This window comes from Saccostrea cucullata, unplaced genomic scaffold, assembly GCF_032062105.1.
Source record: "Saccostrea cucullata isolate Sc308-1 unplaced genomic scaffold, CSIRO_AGI_Scuc_v1 ctg15023, whole genome shotgun sequence".
Lineage (NCBI taxonomy): Eukaryota > Metazoa > Mollusca > Bivalvia > Ostreida > Ostreidae > Saccostrea > Saccostrea cuccullata.
Window position 1 is genome coordinate 3,241 of NW_026935232.1, and position 15,720 is coordinate 18,960.

A 15,720-nucleotide genomic window follows, 5' to 3' on the forward strand; every position below is an offset into this window, starting at 1 on the left:
TAGTAAGTGACATTTTTAAATGGTCACATGTGAGAGGAAATCGCTTAGAGAAGGTAATAATATTCTAACAGTTTCGAAAATGCAGTTTTGAAATGCCCCTCGTACTAATACACAATTATTTGTCCAAACGGTTCATCGAATGAACCGCAACATCCCCTCAAAGTATTGAGCACTTTTAAATACTGAACACTTGGTGAAAGACCAGTGATATGTATATTTTTTCCTGATCACGTGTTTGAAAAGAATACTTGTTTGAACTTGTTGTTTCTAACAAGTTTTTGCAAATATTTAATCACATACTTGACAATTGAACAGAAATTAGTGGTTGGCCTTTTAAGGATATACGATCCTCAGCCAGGAAGGATAACTCCAAAAATTAATATTTAATTTAAAAAGCTTCAATATGAGACTCGAAAACGAAAACTTTTCATGCAAGAATTTTCATCTTATTCATCTTTATATGAATCGAGGTTTGTGGAAGTCTCAGAAAAGGTCTTATAAAAAGTTGACATTTGTACCCCATAAAAGGAAAGAAATAAATACAGTTTTAGAGAAGTAAGATTGTCTTGAATTGAACCCTAAATACCAATGCTTATTAGCATAATATTAAATCAGAAGTAATTTGTGATGTCCTGCAATGATAGCAAAAGCCTTTTACACTATGTATTATATAATACATGAAGGAAATAGAAGACATAGAATACCAAATAAGTATAAAAATCATGACAATTTCTCTGAATGCCTGGATACCTATTGTTTTTTAACCTAAAATATATTTGTTGATCAATTTGCAATTAGAAAATGCATAGCTGATATTTCTATTCGCTTTTTGAATATATATTGGAGATTCGACAATTTTCCCTACATAATATGATTAACTTTAATGTTTAAATTTAAAAAAAATACTGTGGGTAAATTTACATTACTTTGTGAATTCAAAGATATTTTTGTGAGTATTTTCGATTACTTAACTGCTAATTTTATTAACCTAAGAATCGGACTACCTTAAGCATTGACCATTATATTACACGCTTTCTATAATTTTATACCCATTTTATAGGATAATTTATATATGCACAACATATACTACTGATTAGGTATTATGCTTATCTTAAAATCAATTATACACTATCCCTCATAAATAAGTGTCCAATAGTAAGTAATTTTGAGGTTCTTAAAAGAAAAATCCTATGATTTTCTCTTTTAATACTCTATTTTATAAAGAGAAACACTGAGTAACTATTAAATGATCAAATTAATTTTTTCCTGATGACGTGAATTGTATTATTTATATTTCTTCTTTCATTCAGGAATGACTCTAATTCTTGCCCAAATTATTCGATATAACCTGGTTTGGGTCAGTTTACAGTTTATAATCCGCTAAGCATGTTCTGCATATTTAGAATACTGACCATAAAAGACACAATTTGATCGAATTAAGATTTTAAAGACAACCTATGCTCATTATTCGGACGCAAGATAACGGACACAAATGCCAGTTTGCGGAATGTTTACACAGACTGCAGTCTATCATATGGTGTTTTATTTCGGAGATCTTCTAGTTTTGAAATGGTTTAAGTGAGTGTCAAACATAGCATGTTTTTATCGAATCTCGCTCAAAATATTGCGTAAAAAAGACCTAACTGTAAGAAAAAGACAAAGTTGACAATCAAAGATGAAAAGCTGATCGTGTTACAAACTTTAAGCGCATACATTCATTAAATGTTTTAACCAAATTTGTGGGATCGATGAACGCTCAAGAGAGGTTAAGTTTCGTGTGCCCCATATTTTCTCCTAATGCCCCATATTTTCTCCTAATGCCCCATATTTTCTCCTAAAATCCAAAATGGACCGGCGCAGTTGTAACCCCTCCGTGACTCAACATATTCGCAAAGTTTAATGCATGGGGAAAAAAATAAGATTTTACATGTCTTTATAACTTATATTCCTTTTTTGGATTCAAAAGTCAAAAGGAGTAGTTAGTCTTGGAGCGCCGAAAGAAAATATTTTTTTTATGATTTAGTCATCTTGGATGATATATATTATCTCCCTCAATGGCATGAAAGCAGTTTGACCCTAATGTTATGACCATATTTGAATCGCAACTACATATTAACTGTTTTAGACAGGATAAAACTGATAGTTATTAAAAGAATTAATTATTTTATGACAAAGTACTTTAAGTTATGAAATTAGCGCTTAAAATTTCTTGATAAGTTAAAACAATCGTATTCAACTGCTTCTTTATAAATTAGACTTACATTTTTTGTGTAGAAAATGAAACAAAATATTATGCCATTGATGCCATTGATTTTATTTTGTTCGATTTAAATTCTTCGATTGATGTTATTTGCAGGATTATGATGAAAAATATAACACTGATACCATATTTTTCGTTATTTCCATATGCTCACTTAACGCTCCTCCACTTATAATATAAAATTGATCTCAATTACTTGAAAACTTCGATAAATAAATGGCAAATTCATATATGAAACCAAGAGGTAATAAAGCAAGCTTTGCTCGTTAGATTTGTGATGATGATCATAATTAATTTCAAAGTCCAAAGTTTTTACAAGCATTTCAAACATGTGATAGGAATTTAAAACTATTTTTAAATCCAACTTTCATCATGTCACTAAAGATTGTGTTTTAAGGAAAATGGGTGGCAGAATCATAGCGGTTAATGTCATGTTCTATGTCAGCTTCATTTCCTTAATATCGTCTGATGACTTAAACATTTGCAAGAACAATTAAGTAGTTTACAAGTTGTAGGGATATATGGAGATATAAATATCAGTCGTATAAGCTGTAAAACTCGCCAGTAGAATAAAATTAAGGATATATACGTATTTTGGAATTTTATAAAGAACTGTATTTTGTGCATTCAAATTTCAACCAAGTAACTCAAATATCGATTTTAAATAATAAATAAACATGTCAATAAACTGAAATGGAACTGTAGAGTTAGAAATGTATCTTTATCCGTGTACATTTAGCGTATATATGACATTAATTTTTAAAATATTGGTATAATCTGTTTTCTTTTGCAATCTTCTTGAGTTCAGAATTATAGCATTGTAATTTCGAATCATAGAATTACGGTTCAAAATGAATGCTGTGCCGATTACAAGAATATTTCAGGAATTTGTGAAGGTAAAAATATCACCATCAATTGAATAACAGTATCATTAAAACTTTAACGTCAATGCACTAGAAAAACTAAAATTAATAGTTTAAGTTTTCGACAAATATATCCCAGAGCAATACCTTTTGCTTTTCTTAGAAATTCATATGGTCAAAATTATAAATCAAAGGAAGTTAAAGATCAGTAACTTAACTCATAATAATATATTGATATTTTAGAAATACAAGAGTGATTTATGAAAACATATCAAATAGCTAACAAAAATATATCATTACTTTAATTAAATTTAGAAAAAAAACTCCATCTGAACTGCCGAGAATGTATGAAAACAGGTGTCTCGTTTAAAATATTTTTCATTCATGCGGTATACAAGTCTATTTACCTAGAACAAATAAAGTATTTTTTCAAACTTAGTTACCCTTCTTAACAATTTTTTTTAAACTTTTTTTTTACATGTTATCTACAGCTTGTATTGGTTTCTTCGGAAAAAGCTGCAATTTATCATGTCCGTTTGGATTCTTTGGACACGGATGCAAAGAGGAATGTAATTGTAGTGAGGAACAGATCTGTGACAAGACACAGGGATGTTTAGCTGTTACGAGTAAGCATTTTTATTTAAATTGCATAATCATGCATTCTGCTAAAAGTAAACGTGTAATAAATACTGTGTATGTGATGCAAGTGTTATGTTTTTTCGGATATTCAGGTTTCAGTGGAGATAACGAACGGTATTCAAGATAACAAGTCCATGAAACAATGCAAAACAGGAGCGGAGCAAACACGAACCTCCAAAACATTAGAGGTAGGATCAGTTGCCATGGAGCAGTGAGCATTCCCTGTCGACCGGTCACACCCACCGTGTGCTCCTTGTCATGAAGGTATATTGCTGCATAAGTAAGGGAAGTTGACGATTGTAAAGTTAAAGTCATCATGTTTACCATAGAGGCTGGCTGTCCAGCTAAAACGCATAAAATTTCATAAGTACAATTTCTGTGAAAGAATATGTTGCCCAATTTAAACAATGATAAAGAATTCTGAGAACAATTTTATTGTTATTTCGTTAAGCATTTTGTGACTACCTTTAGTCAAATACATCAACAAAATGAGAATTAGAATAAATCGACTTTTTGATGTATAATCGATAATAATGTCTCGGCTAATGTAAAACTAGTCAATATATATTTACATCCACTGAATATACAAGTATTTCTTTGTTTCTTATGAACAACATTGTCGTTATTCAGTCCAAAAACAACATTAAAAAGGATCTCTACAAAGTCACAACAAGACGTACTTCCGTTTGAAACGCTATATTGGTTCGAAATGATACCGTCCTAAACAAAATTCACTTAACACTGATACAATCGCCGGGTATAACGCAACATGCAATCTTGTGGAAAGAATGAACATTGTATCACCTTGAGGCGACGTTGTATCCTTTCTTTATTCAGGAATTGTTTGTTTCTTTAACCTCCTTCCCCGCAGTCACGCTTTTTAACGCATACACCATTTCCTATTTCTAACGCAAAATCACGCATATAACTTTTCCCCGCAATCACGCATTTTCACGCACTTTAAAAAGTTCATTTAATCTTAAATTTAATGGCAATTTCCTTCTATTTTATACTTGCAAAAATCTTAAGAAATAAGAAAAGTTATTTTTTGTAAAAAAAAAATATTACGTCATAATAGTATTTGCGCTTTACTTTAGAGAAACGTGTACCACGCTATAAGGTGCTTGCGGGGAAATGGTAAATTTCTATTTTTATGACGTGAACAGTAAGTGTATGTAGCATAACAGTTAAGTAAGTTGTAAAGATTTAATTAAATTTCTACTTATTTAAGTACGAAAAAATATCTACAAACTGATAAAAATAAATTGAAGTTAATGATTTAAAAAATATATTTATGCTTTGCAGCGAAATATACCCACCAAAAATGCAAACTTAAACAGATAAAAAAATATGTATCAGCGCAGATACAGAATTCATGACAAGGGGGGGGGGCGCAGTTTTGGGTCGGGGTAGGGGGCCCACAGCAACAGCAGAAAAATTGATTTAATAAATCTGAGGAACATGTATATATTTTGACTTAAGGAGGGGGGGGGGCAGTGTGTATCATCTTCCATCGATTATAAGATACCCTATTCACAATGTGTACTCTTCACGCCAAATCATGTTTATACCAGGCAAAATATAAACTCTTCATGAAATCACCAAAACGCTTCCACAGTGAGTGGGATATTTTTTAATTCACACGTATGACCAACAATGATTATCAGCGATTTATATAGAACACGTGCATATTTAAAACCGAAGTGGGAGATTTTTTTTATAGGAATTCATTTAAGACGCTTTTGACCATTTACATGTCATATCCGTAGCGCAGGATAATTCATACTTGTTGGACAAAAACTGTAAATCTATCAACCTTTCTAAATACTATGAATTCATAATGAATTCATGTCTTTGTCTGGAAACGTGATGTTTTTCGCTTAAATTCGTTTGAAAAAATACAATCCAAACTTCTTTAGATGTCCTTCCTTGACATCTTTTTCAATACTTGAGCGAGTTTTAGAAGAATTTAGTTGAAGTGTATAGAAAAAGAGTACCAAGTATTTAAGCCCATTCACGAAGCGGATCTTTCACACCTGAATTTTTGTGATATTTAAATTTTTTGTTAGATTTTTAATTTCATTCAATTTCTTTTTTTCATCATTTTAACCTTTTATTGTTATATTCATTTTCAGATATTGGAGGATCTCTAACCAGCTATTCTAAAGAAAATTATGTTTTAGTTTTTTTCTTTTGTCTATTTTTTAAATTTGATTTTTAATAATAACTATGTAGATGTTATCTATCACTTTGCTAGTTTTCATTTCATTTTTTTTATAACATTAAACTTTCAAGAGAAAATTAAAGCCAAAGACTTTTGAAATAAAGGATGAAAATATAGAATTAGATGGTTTTAAAAGCAAATTTTAAATGAATTAAATATTTTACGTATTTCTAAAAAATGAAATGAAATACTTTGGAACCTTATGTTATTGGATATTGACCCTCTTATTAGAAATGAAACATATGGAGATAATGAACAGGATTTAAGATCAAAAGTCCATAAAACAACACAAACAAATGCATGCTACAAAAATCAGTTATATTTCATAAGTGTAGAGATCCTCCGTAACCAAACAATCACTCTGAAACATTTTGGGATAACGAACAATATCCGAGTTCAAGAGTCAACATTAAATAATAGGAGCGAAGTAAACATTGACCTCCAATCATCAGAAGTGGGACCAGGTACCATGGAGGAGTAAGCATTTCTTGCCGATCAGTCTCAACCGCTGTGTTCTCCTTGTCATGATCGGGAAATAACGGGAAAATCCGTGGACAACTCAGTGTATAAATAATTGCCTTACAATCATTTGGAAAAAGTAAGCCAGTCCTTGACTTAACAATAAATTGTATTTGCTGACAAGGTCATTGTATCGACCATAGAACTAAAGAGATGCTGACTTTAAATCAGACTGCTGATTTTATTTAAGCATTGAGTCATTATTTTTGAAAGATATACATGTAGTCTCATAATTACAACGGTGTGTGAAAACAGATTGAGTTTGCACACACCGTTGCAATTATGGGACTACATGTATATCTTTCAAAAATAATGACTCATTGCTTATACACATGTACGTTTACATTTCTTAAATCTCTTCCTTGGCTACAAATGTGATTTATTATTTTTATCCTTCTTGTAAGCTCAGTTAATGTTAGAGCCTAGGTAAGAGGTTCTAGTCAATGTGAGCGGAATTTCTTGATTTTCGCCTACGACGTTGCACTTCCTCGGCGTTCAACGATTGTGACGTCAAAATAAAACACAATCTTTAACCATTTGACCCCCTTTTTGTGTTATGGTGTTTTTTGAATGCAATAAATTTCCACTTTATATGCAAAGGACATGTCTAATGTAAATATTCTCGATTCATCAACATGTTTGTCAGTGATTTACTTCGTTTTAAAAAACAGTTCACACGTAGAACATGCTCCTTCGTATCGGATCAAGTGAGATATATACAAAATACATATGTAGGTGATGAAGGCATATTGCTGCGTAAGCAAGGAATGTCAGCGTTTGAAAAGTTGAAGTCATCACGTTTATCACAAAGCTATGTTGTCTGATAGCCATTAAAGTCCGATAAATAAGTTTATCTGTTCAATTCAAGATGCTGATTTTTTTTTTATTCTTTTAGGCATTAATTCAGATACAACCACAAGTTTTCCACAGAATCATGACAGGAGTAATAATTTAAAAACAACAATCATTGCTTTAGGCATTCTTCTTATATTAATTTTTGGGGGTTTATGGACAGCGTGCTATTTACAAATAAGGTTGTAAGTATACTGACCATTGGCACTGACTTATTTCATTTAAATACTCCCCTGAACATGATACATATACATTTAACTCTGTTCAAAACATTTCAGGAGACAAAGGAGGAAAAATATCGACATTTCAAAATCTGCTCCTTCAGGTATATTCAATTATTTTTAATTTTCTGTTTTAAGAATATAACTTAAATTTACGTTCATTCTTAAATCTGTTTTCGACATTTCAGAAAATACGCGCAAGGACAATCAGGAACAAGGAGAATGTATCTATAATGACGTGAGAGAATCACAATTGTTTGAAAAGGAAGTTTTAAATCCTGCTGTTTCTCTTCAAAGACAGCATTTGAATAACTTTGCTTATCTGAAATCTTCAAGAAGTTTACCAAGACATTATAAAATAAAGGGAGGCAACAAATACCATATGCTAGTTCCGAAAGCTTTGATAATTATGGAGGTCCTGAAACCTACAATCACCTTCAGTATAAAAAGATGTGTACTTTGCCTGCAAAATCACGTGTCCCCTTGCACAACAACTGCTCAATGGAATTAAATTCCCCACATTTGCAATACAGTAGCATGAACGTTAGGACAGAAAGGTACAACAAAGGACAAAGAAGTCTACATCGAACACCCGAAGACAGCGCGACACTTCCTAGACCAGGAAATCCCCAAACAAGGCACTTTCGACCATACAGCTCTGTTAAATACAACCGAAATGCCAAACCGGAGATCAAAACAATTCACTGATTCCTTTAAATGTCATTTGCATGTTATTTGATACCTTGAAATTTAGATTAATAATATTGTACAGATATCACCAGTTTAAAATCCATAGATAAATATATAAACTTACAATAATAAAAGCTTTCGTCTGATTAGACATTGAAATTGATAAAATAATTGTGGAACTGATTGGTGCTGGATAATTTCCTCCAAGGATTACTGATTTGATTGTATGTTGTTTTACGTACCATTCAATTTTTTTACTCATCCAGACGTCACCATATACCCGTAAAGAGCTTCAAATTTTGATCTTTACTCGGCACGCAAGACGATTCATCAGTACCACTACGGTGTGATATTTGCTCGGCAAAGGAACAGTTGTTGCCTATTTTCATAGACCTAGGTCATATGCATTTGAAGTTTGAACTCGCAAAGTTTCATTTTATGAAATTGTTTAACGGTCTTTCTACCCTCACTTTAGTCCAACTTCTCGAAAATATTGATGAACATTTCTCCTGACGTTTTTACTCTATTGCTGTTAATACATTAGCGAGAGAAAGAGGCTTGTTAAAACACTTACTGGAATCCGCTATGTATCTTTGTAAAGATTTTTATTTAGTTTCGGAATCTTGTACAGGTATGATGATTCAACATCATTTAAGGAATTCGCAAAGTTTCATTTTATGAAATTGTTTAACGGTCTTTCTACCCTCACTTTAGTCCATTCGATAGAGCGCTGGCTCCGCAATGTCATGTATAGTATGCTAATAATACATTCTACTACCGGAAGATGTACTGGCATTATTTACTACTTGACTAAACGGATGATGGTAAATCCTTTCTAGATTTCCTTCTTTAATGAACTTTCATTAATAAGATATGTAATGTTTTTAATTTGAAATTTGAATTATGTGCCCCTATATACTTTAATTAAGTAGACACTTGGTTTCACCACATAAAATAAGCCCTCAAAGATAACATTCTATTCCACAGACAACATTAGAAGACTTGAAGTTCAGATTTTCCCAGGTTTTGGTATAGAGGCTTTGTTCAATAAGATTGGTAATTAAAAAGAGTTTGTAATCAAACCACTATTAGATAAAATTCCTTTGTCAGTTTTAAATATTTTAAAAATTCTAAATAAATTAAAATAATTTAATTTTACTTGTAACATGTCATTTGATTGGAAAAAAGATTTTATCCATTTTGTATAACATAACTTGCCTACGTCACAATGAGTTACGTCAAAAAACGTATTACTCCGCTTGACGTTACTTTTAAAATTTAATCAATGTGAAGCCTTATTCTGGGGGGAAAATTATCTCATTGTCTGCACTGAAATTAAATGATTCAACATCATTTAAGGAATGAAGCTTATTTCAATTTATATTATACGATATAACATAACTTGGGGCAGTTTACGCTTGTTTATAAACCGCTTCGCAGTTTATGAAACGTAAACTGCCCCAAGTTATGTTATATCGTATAATATAAGTTGAAATAAGCTTCATTCCTTAAATGATGTTGAATCATCATACCTGTACAAGATTCCGAAACTAAATAAAAATCTTTACAAAGATACATAGCGGATTCCAGTAAGTGTTTTAACAAGCCTCTTTCTCTCGCTAATGTATTAACAGCAATAGAGTAAAAACGTCAGGAGAAATGTTCATCAATATTTTCGAGAAGTGAAAATCAGATGTGAATAATTAAGTATTCCAAGGATGATTTGGAAAATTTGAAATCATAAGATTTGACTTAAATCAATGACATCGAATTTAATGGACTTAAGGACTATGTTTAAGCATTCCAGACGTTACATTAACCTAACAACAAAACTTAAATTTAATTTAAAAAAAATATCAACAGTTGATTAAAGTAATTATTTCGTAAGTTCTATGGTCGACACAAATATATTATTCACTCAGGTAAACTTAAATAATTTTATGTTTTCAATTTTATATACAATTATGGATTTTTCGTGGATATGGTCGCAAAATGACCACATTTAGAAGCTGAACTTCGTCGAGGTCAAGCGCACCATTAAGGATGACGTTTACTCAGGTTTACTCAGAAGACAGAAATACAATATGTTAAATCAAAAATTGTTCTAAATGGATAAAATAAGTCTTATCTCAAAATCAATTTTAAAAAAAATGATATTCTACTATTTGAAGAAAATGTGCAAAAACAAAAATCAATATATGGTAATGCAGAGGAAATTTCAAATTTTCATAATATTATTGCCATTTGGTTGTGGACAACAAAAGTAAACTGAGGCCTTAAATAAATTAGAGTTTTATCCTTCAGATTTTGTAATATTAGATTAAAATGTGAAATCTGACTGAGGATTTATACGATAACAATTAATAACTATATGGCTCTTACTCTAATCATTCATTTATATCGAGAGTTACTTTCCTATTATATTCTATCATTTAAAGAGTCATTCTATGTGAAATTTAGGTACTCGGGGACACTAGTATGAAAAGCTGGTCATTGACCTAGTTATTAGAAATTGAAATACCGGTACTTCACCATTAAAGGAATTATGATTAAGAGGTTATTGTTTAGCGGTCAATAATCAAAAAGACCGGGAGAGTTCATTATATCACACACAAATGCAATAATTCCTATGTCATTTTTGCTGTAAACAGTACTTTTTTGAGTCATTATTGAGTTTTAAAGAGTCTTACAATCAAATCGAACTCGAGTATTATCAATAGAGATATAATAAATTACTTTCTGTGTGATATGTATATTTCAAAGTCCAAAGTTTTAACAGGAATTTCAAACCTGAGATGGGAATACTGGTATTATAGTATAAAACTGTTATAAACATACAACTTTCATCATTACACTTAAGATTTTGTCAGCGAAAATGGAGCACAGAATCATGGTATACGCGGTTATAGTCATGTTCTATGTCAGCTGCATTTCCTTAATAATGCCTGATGACTTAAACATTTGCAAGAATAAGTAAGTAGTTACAACGTGTAGTAATGTTTGGAAATGTATATCAGATGCATAAGCTATAAATTTCACCAGTAGAATTAAGGACACATATCTGGTTTCTTTGGTAAAGTTCTGTATTTTGTGTATTCAATAACTTAAATATCAATATAAAATAAACACGTTAATAAACTTTAAGATGAAACTGTACAGTTTAAATTGACTGTTTACCCTTGCAGATTTATTTCGTCTATATCATAAACATTAATTTTGAGAATATCGGTAGCAATATTAATATTTATTTTCTTGAATTCATAATTATGGTGTTGTAATTTGCTTCATAGAATTACAGGTCAAAATGAATGCTGTGCCGATTATAAGAATATTTCAGGAATTTGTGAAGGTATAAATATCATCATTAATTAAACAACAGTTTAATTAAAACTTTGATTTAAAAAACGCCCTATGCTAAAATTAATAGCAGTTTTATTCCATATATCACAGAGCAATATTTTTTTCTGTTCTTAGGAAAATATGGTCTAATTTACTAACATAAGTTAAAGGAAGATAAAGATAAGTGACTAAATTTTTTGAAAATATAGTTATATTTTTGATGAACAGGGGTAATTTATGTAAACTTCACAATAAATGACAAACTAAAATATCCCATCAAAAAGGTATCATTACTTAAATTGGATTTAGAAATAAAACTTTTTCTGACCTGGCGAGAATCCATGAGAAAAGGTGTTTCTTTTAAAAAAAATAAGTCATTCCTATGGTATGCAGGTCTATTATACTAGAATAAATAAAGTATTTTTTCAAGCTTAGTTACCCTAATTTAAAAAATATATAATATGATTCCTAATTTAAAAAAAAACTTTTATTACTTTTCTACTTGTTATCTATAGCTTGTATTGGTTTTTACGGAAAAAGCTGCAATTTACCATGCCCATTTGGATTCTATGGACACGGATGCAAAGAAGAATGTAATTGTAGCAAGGAGCAGATATGTGACAAGACAAAGGGATGTTTAGCTGTGACGAGTGAGCATTTTTTATTTAAATTACATAAATAGTATATTCTGTTAAAAACTATATTCTGTCGAAAATACGAGGGTTGTCCCGTAAAATCGTGGACAAGTTGTCTAGTTTGAAAAATAATCATCACTGCATTCTGAAATTTTCACTACTCTTTAGTACATATAATATGAATATACATAGCAAATTTTAAAAAGATATATGCATAAATAAACAAATTGTGATATTTTATGTTATGTACTGTTTCGCCCTACGGCGCACGGAATATAACGTCAAGGAGTCTAAAACAGCGTCGCGTTTCATGTTTGTTAAATGTATAGTTTGATAAGCCCCACTTAAATCTAGAAATTTTTTTGATTTTCATACGTGAGTGTTTATAACCAGTTAAGGAACTAATGTGGCACACTCATGCGATCTTCTGAAGATTTATCAGCAAGTTACGGACAGTATTCTCACCATCATTCAACTAACAAAGAATCTCATATCAACGGTCGAAAGTGACAGCGGCTTTTGCTATTACAATGGCAGTCTGTCCGTATGTTTTATACTACTTGGGGACTCGATCAAGAAAACTTCGCTAAGAAAACTTCCATTTCATTTATATTTTAAAGATCTGGTGATATTTTACATATTTTCTTTCTTCTATATTCATTTAAAGTCTCTTAAGGTGTCATTACAACATCCTAATCTAACTGAACTGTTCTCCGGTGCGCCGTAACGTCATCAAACGTCGCCATTTTTTGTGTATTGTGTTTACCATTTTCCCATTTCGAATGCTCGGGAAAATGCCAAAAATTAACCAAAATGTTTGAAATTTTCAAAAAGCCGTCAGAATTGATTAAGGAATTTAATTTGAACAATTTTCATCCTAATCTTGTGTATTTAAAACTTTTATTACGATTTAATACTTGCATAGTCTCTAATATAACCTTGTTATTTTTACCGTGCGCCGTAGGACCGTACCCTGTGCACATTCAAGCAGAATAAAATCTTTATTTTTGCATATATATTATCAAAAACATTATAATACACTTAAATATAATGAATAAACATTTACTGAAAATTTCAGCTCAGTGCGCCCATTACTTTTTGAGAAAAGCGCTTTGTCCACGATTTTATGGGACAACCCTCGTAAATCATGAGTAATTCAAATAATGAAATAGAATCCTAAGTACACTTTTATGGTTATTTCGTTAATATTCGTTTTGAGAGAACTTTTCGCAAGCAAGATATTGAAAAAAAGAGAAAGAGCAAAAAGTCTTCATTTTGTTTGATACATAATCAAAAATAATAATCATAATAAATTCATTAGCTCACGGTGATAATTCATATCTCTTCTCTGCCCTTTTTGTACACAATCCTTCCAGGAGTGATAATTTAGAAACAATAATATTTGCTGCAGGTACTCTTGTTATCTTATTATTAAGGGGGGGGGGGGGAGGTGGACAATGTGCTATTTACAAATAAAGTTGTAAGTACGGACACTTGAATCCAAGCTTTTTCGACCATACAGTTGTTAGATACAGCCAAAATCTAAACCGGAGATCAAAATAATCTATGTTTTGCATCTTATGAGATACTTTAAAATTTTTGAATTAATTATTATATTGTACAGATGCCATTACTTTTAGTTTTGAAGATAATATTAAATTTAAAATAATAAATGGTTTTTACTTACCATAAACATTGAAATTGATCGAATAATTTTGGAACGGGCTGGTGCTGGATAATTTTTATCAATGCTACTAGATTTGATTGATTGTTGCTTTACGTGTCATTCAAAACTTTCTACTCATTCAGACGTTACAATATACCGGTAAAGAGCTACATAGAACTGTATATGATGAGTCAATTTTGGTTCCTTAAAAACATTATATAATGATATTAAGATATGTATGATTGATTTTTGTTTTGTAGAAAACATAACATTGAAAATATTTCCAACACATTTTTACATTCATTTATATGCACTCACGGGCTCAGAAATGATGCTATGTTTGCAATCCAACCAGAATAAGAGAAAAATGGTTGTTTATTGTCGTTTTACTCTGATGGGAAACATCAAGGGCAGGTTGTAACAAATTTTCTGTCAGTATATAGTGTTGTATAGATCAAATTTATTATTGAGTCAAATGCTAACTGACGTTTTTCATACGAATTGTTAGTCCATTATTTACACACTGATTTGACAACGGATTTTCCGTTATTTCCGGATCCTGAAAGGAACACACAGCGGGTGTAACTGGTCGGAAGGGGCTGAATACTCCTCCATGATATCTAACCCTACCCGTTTCCTCTGCTGTTATTTTGTATTGATTAATCGACTTTTGAGCTTGAATATTGTTTGTTATCTTCATATATTTCATACACCTTTGGTAAAAATAATAAGTATGTCCAAGTCTATGCTCAATATTGATTGGAAGACAAGAGGCCCATGGGCCACATCGCTCACCTGAGAAGCTTTGACCATTCTGTTCTTTACAAGATTTCCCCCTTGTAATACATATTGACCCCCACCCTACCCCAATTTGAAATCTACAATACCCCAGGATGCTTTCACATAAGTTTTAGCTTTTCTGGTCCCGGTTCTTGAGAAGATTTTCAAAGATTTTTCCTATATATTTCTATGTAAAAATTTGATTCCCCATTGCGGCCCCGCCCTACCCCCAGGGGTCATGATTTGAAGAATTTAGAATCTACACTACCCCAGGATGTTTCCACATAAGTTTCAGCTTTTCTGGCCCCGGTTCTTGAGAAGAAGATTTTCAAAGATTTTTCCTATATATTTCTATGTAAAACTTTGATTCCCCGTTGTGGCCTCGCCCAACACCCGGGGTTCATGACTTGAAGAATTTAGAATGTACGCTACCCCAGGATACTTCCACATAAGTTTCAGCTTTTCTGGTCCAGTGGTTCTTGAGAAGAAGATTTTTAAAGATATTTCCTATATATTTCTATGTAAAACTTTGATTCCCCATTGTAGCCTTGCCCTACCCCTGGGGGTCATTATTTGATTAATTTAGAATTTACACTACCCCAGGATGCTTCCAAATAAGTTTCAGCTTTTCTGGCCCTGTGGTTCTTGAGAAGAAGATTTTTAAAGATTCTTCCTGTATATTTCTCTGTAATACTTTGATTTCCCATTGTGGCCCCGCCCTACCCCCGGGGGTCATGATTAAAACAATTTAGAATCTATACCACACCAGGATGCTTCCACATAAGTTTCAGCTTTTCTGGTCAAGTGGTTCTTGAGAAGAGGATTTTCAAATATTTTTCCTATATATATCTGTATAACTTTGATTCCCCATTGTGGCCACACCCTACCCCACTGATCATAATTTAGACAATTTGAAATCTACACTACCCCAGGATGCTTCCACATAAGTTTTAGCTTTTCTGGCCCAGGTTCTTGAAAAGATTTTCAAAGATTTTTCCTATATATTTCTTTGTAAAACTTTGATTCCCCGTT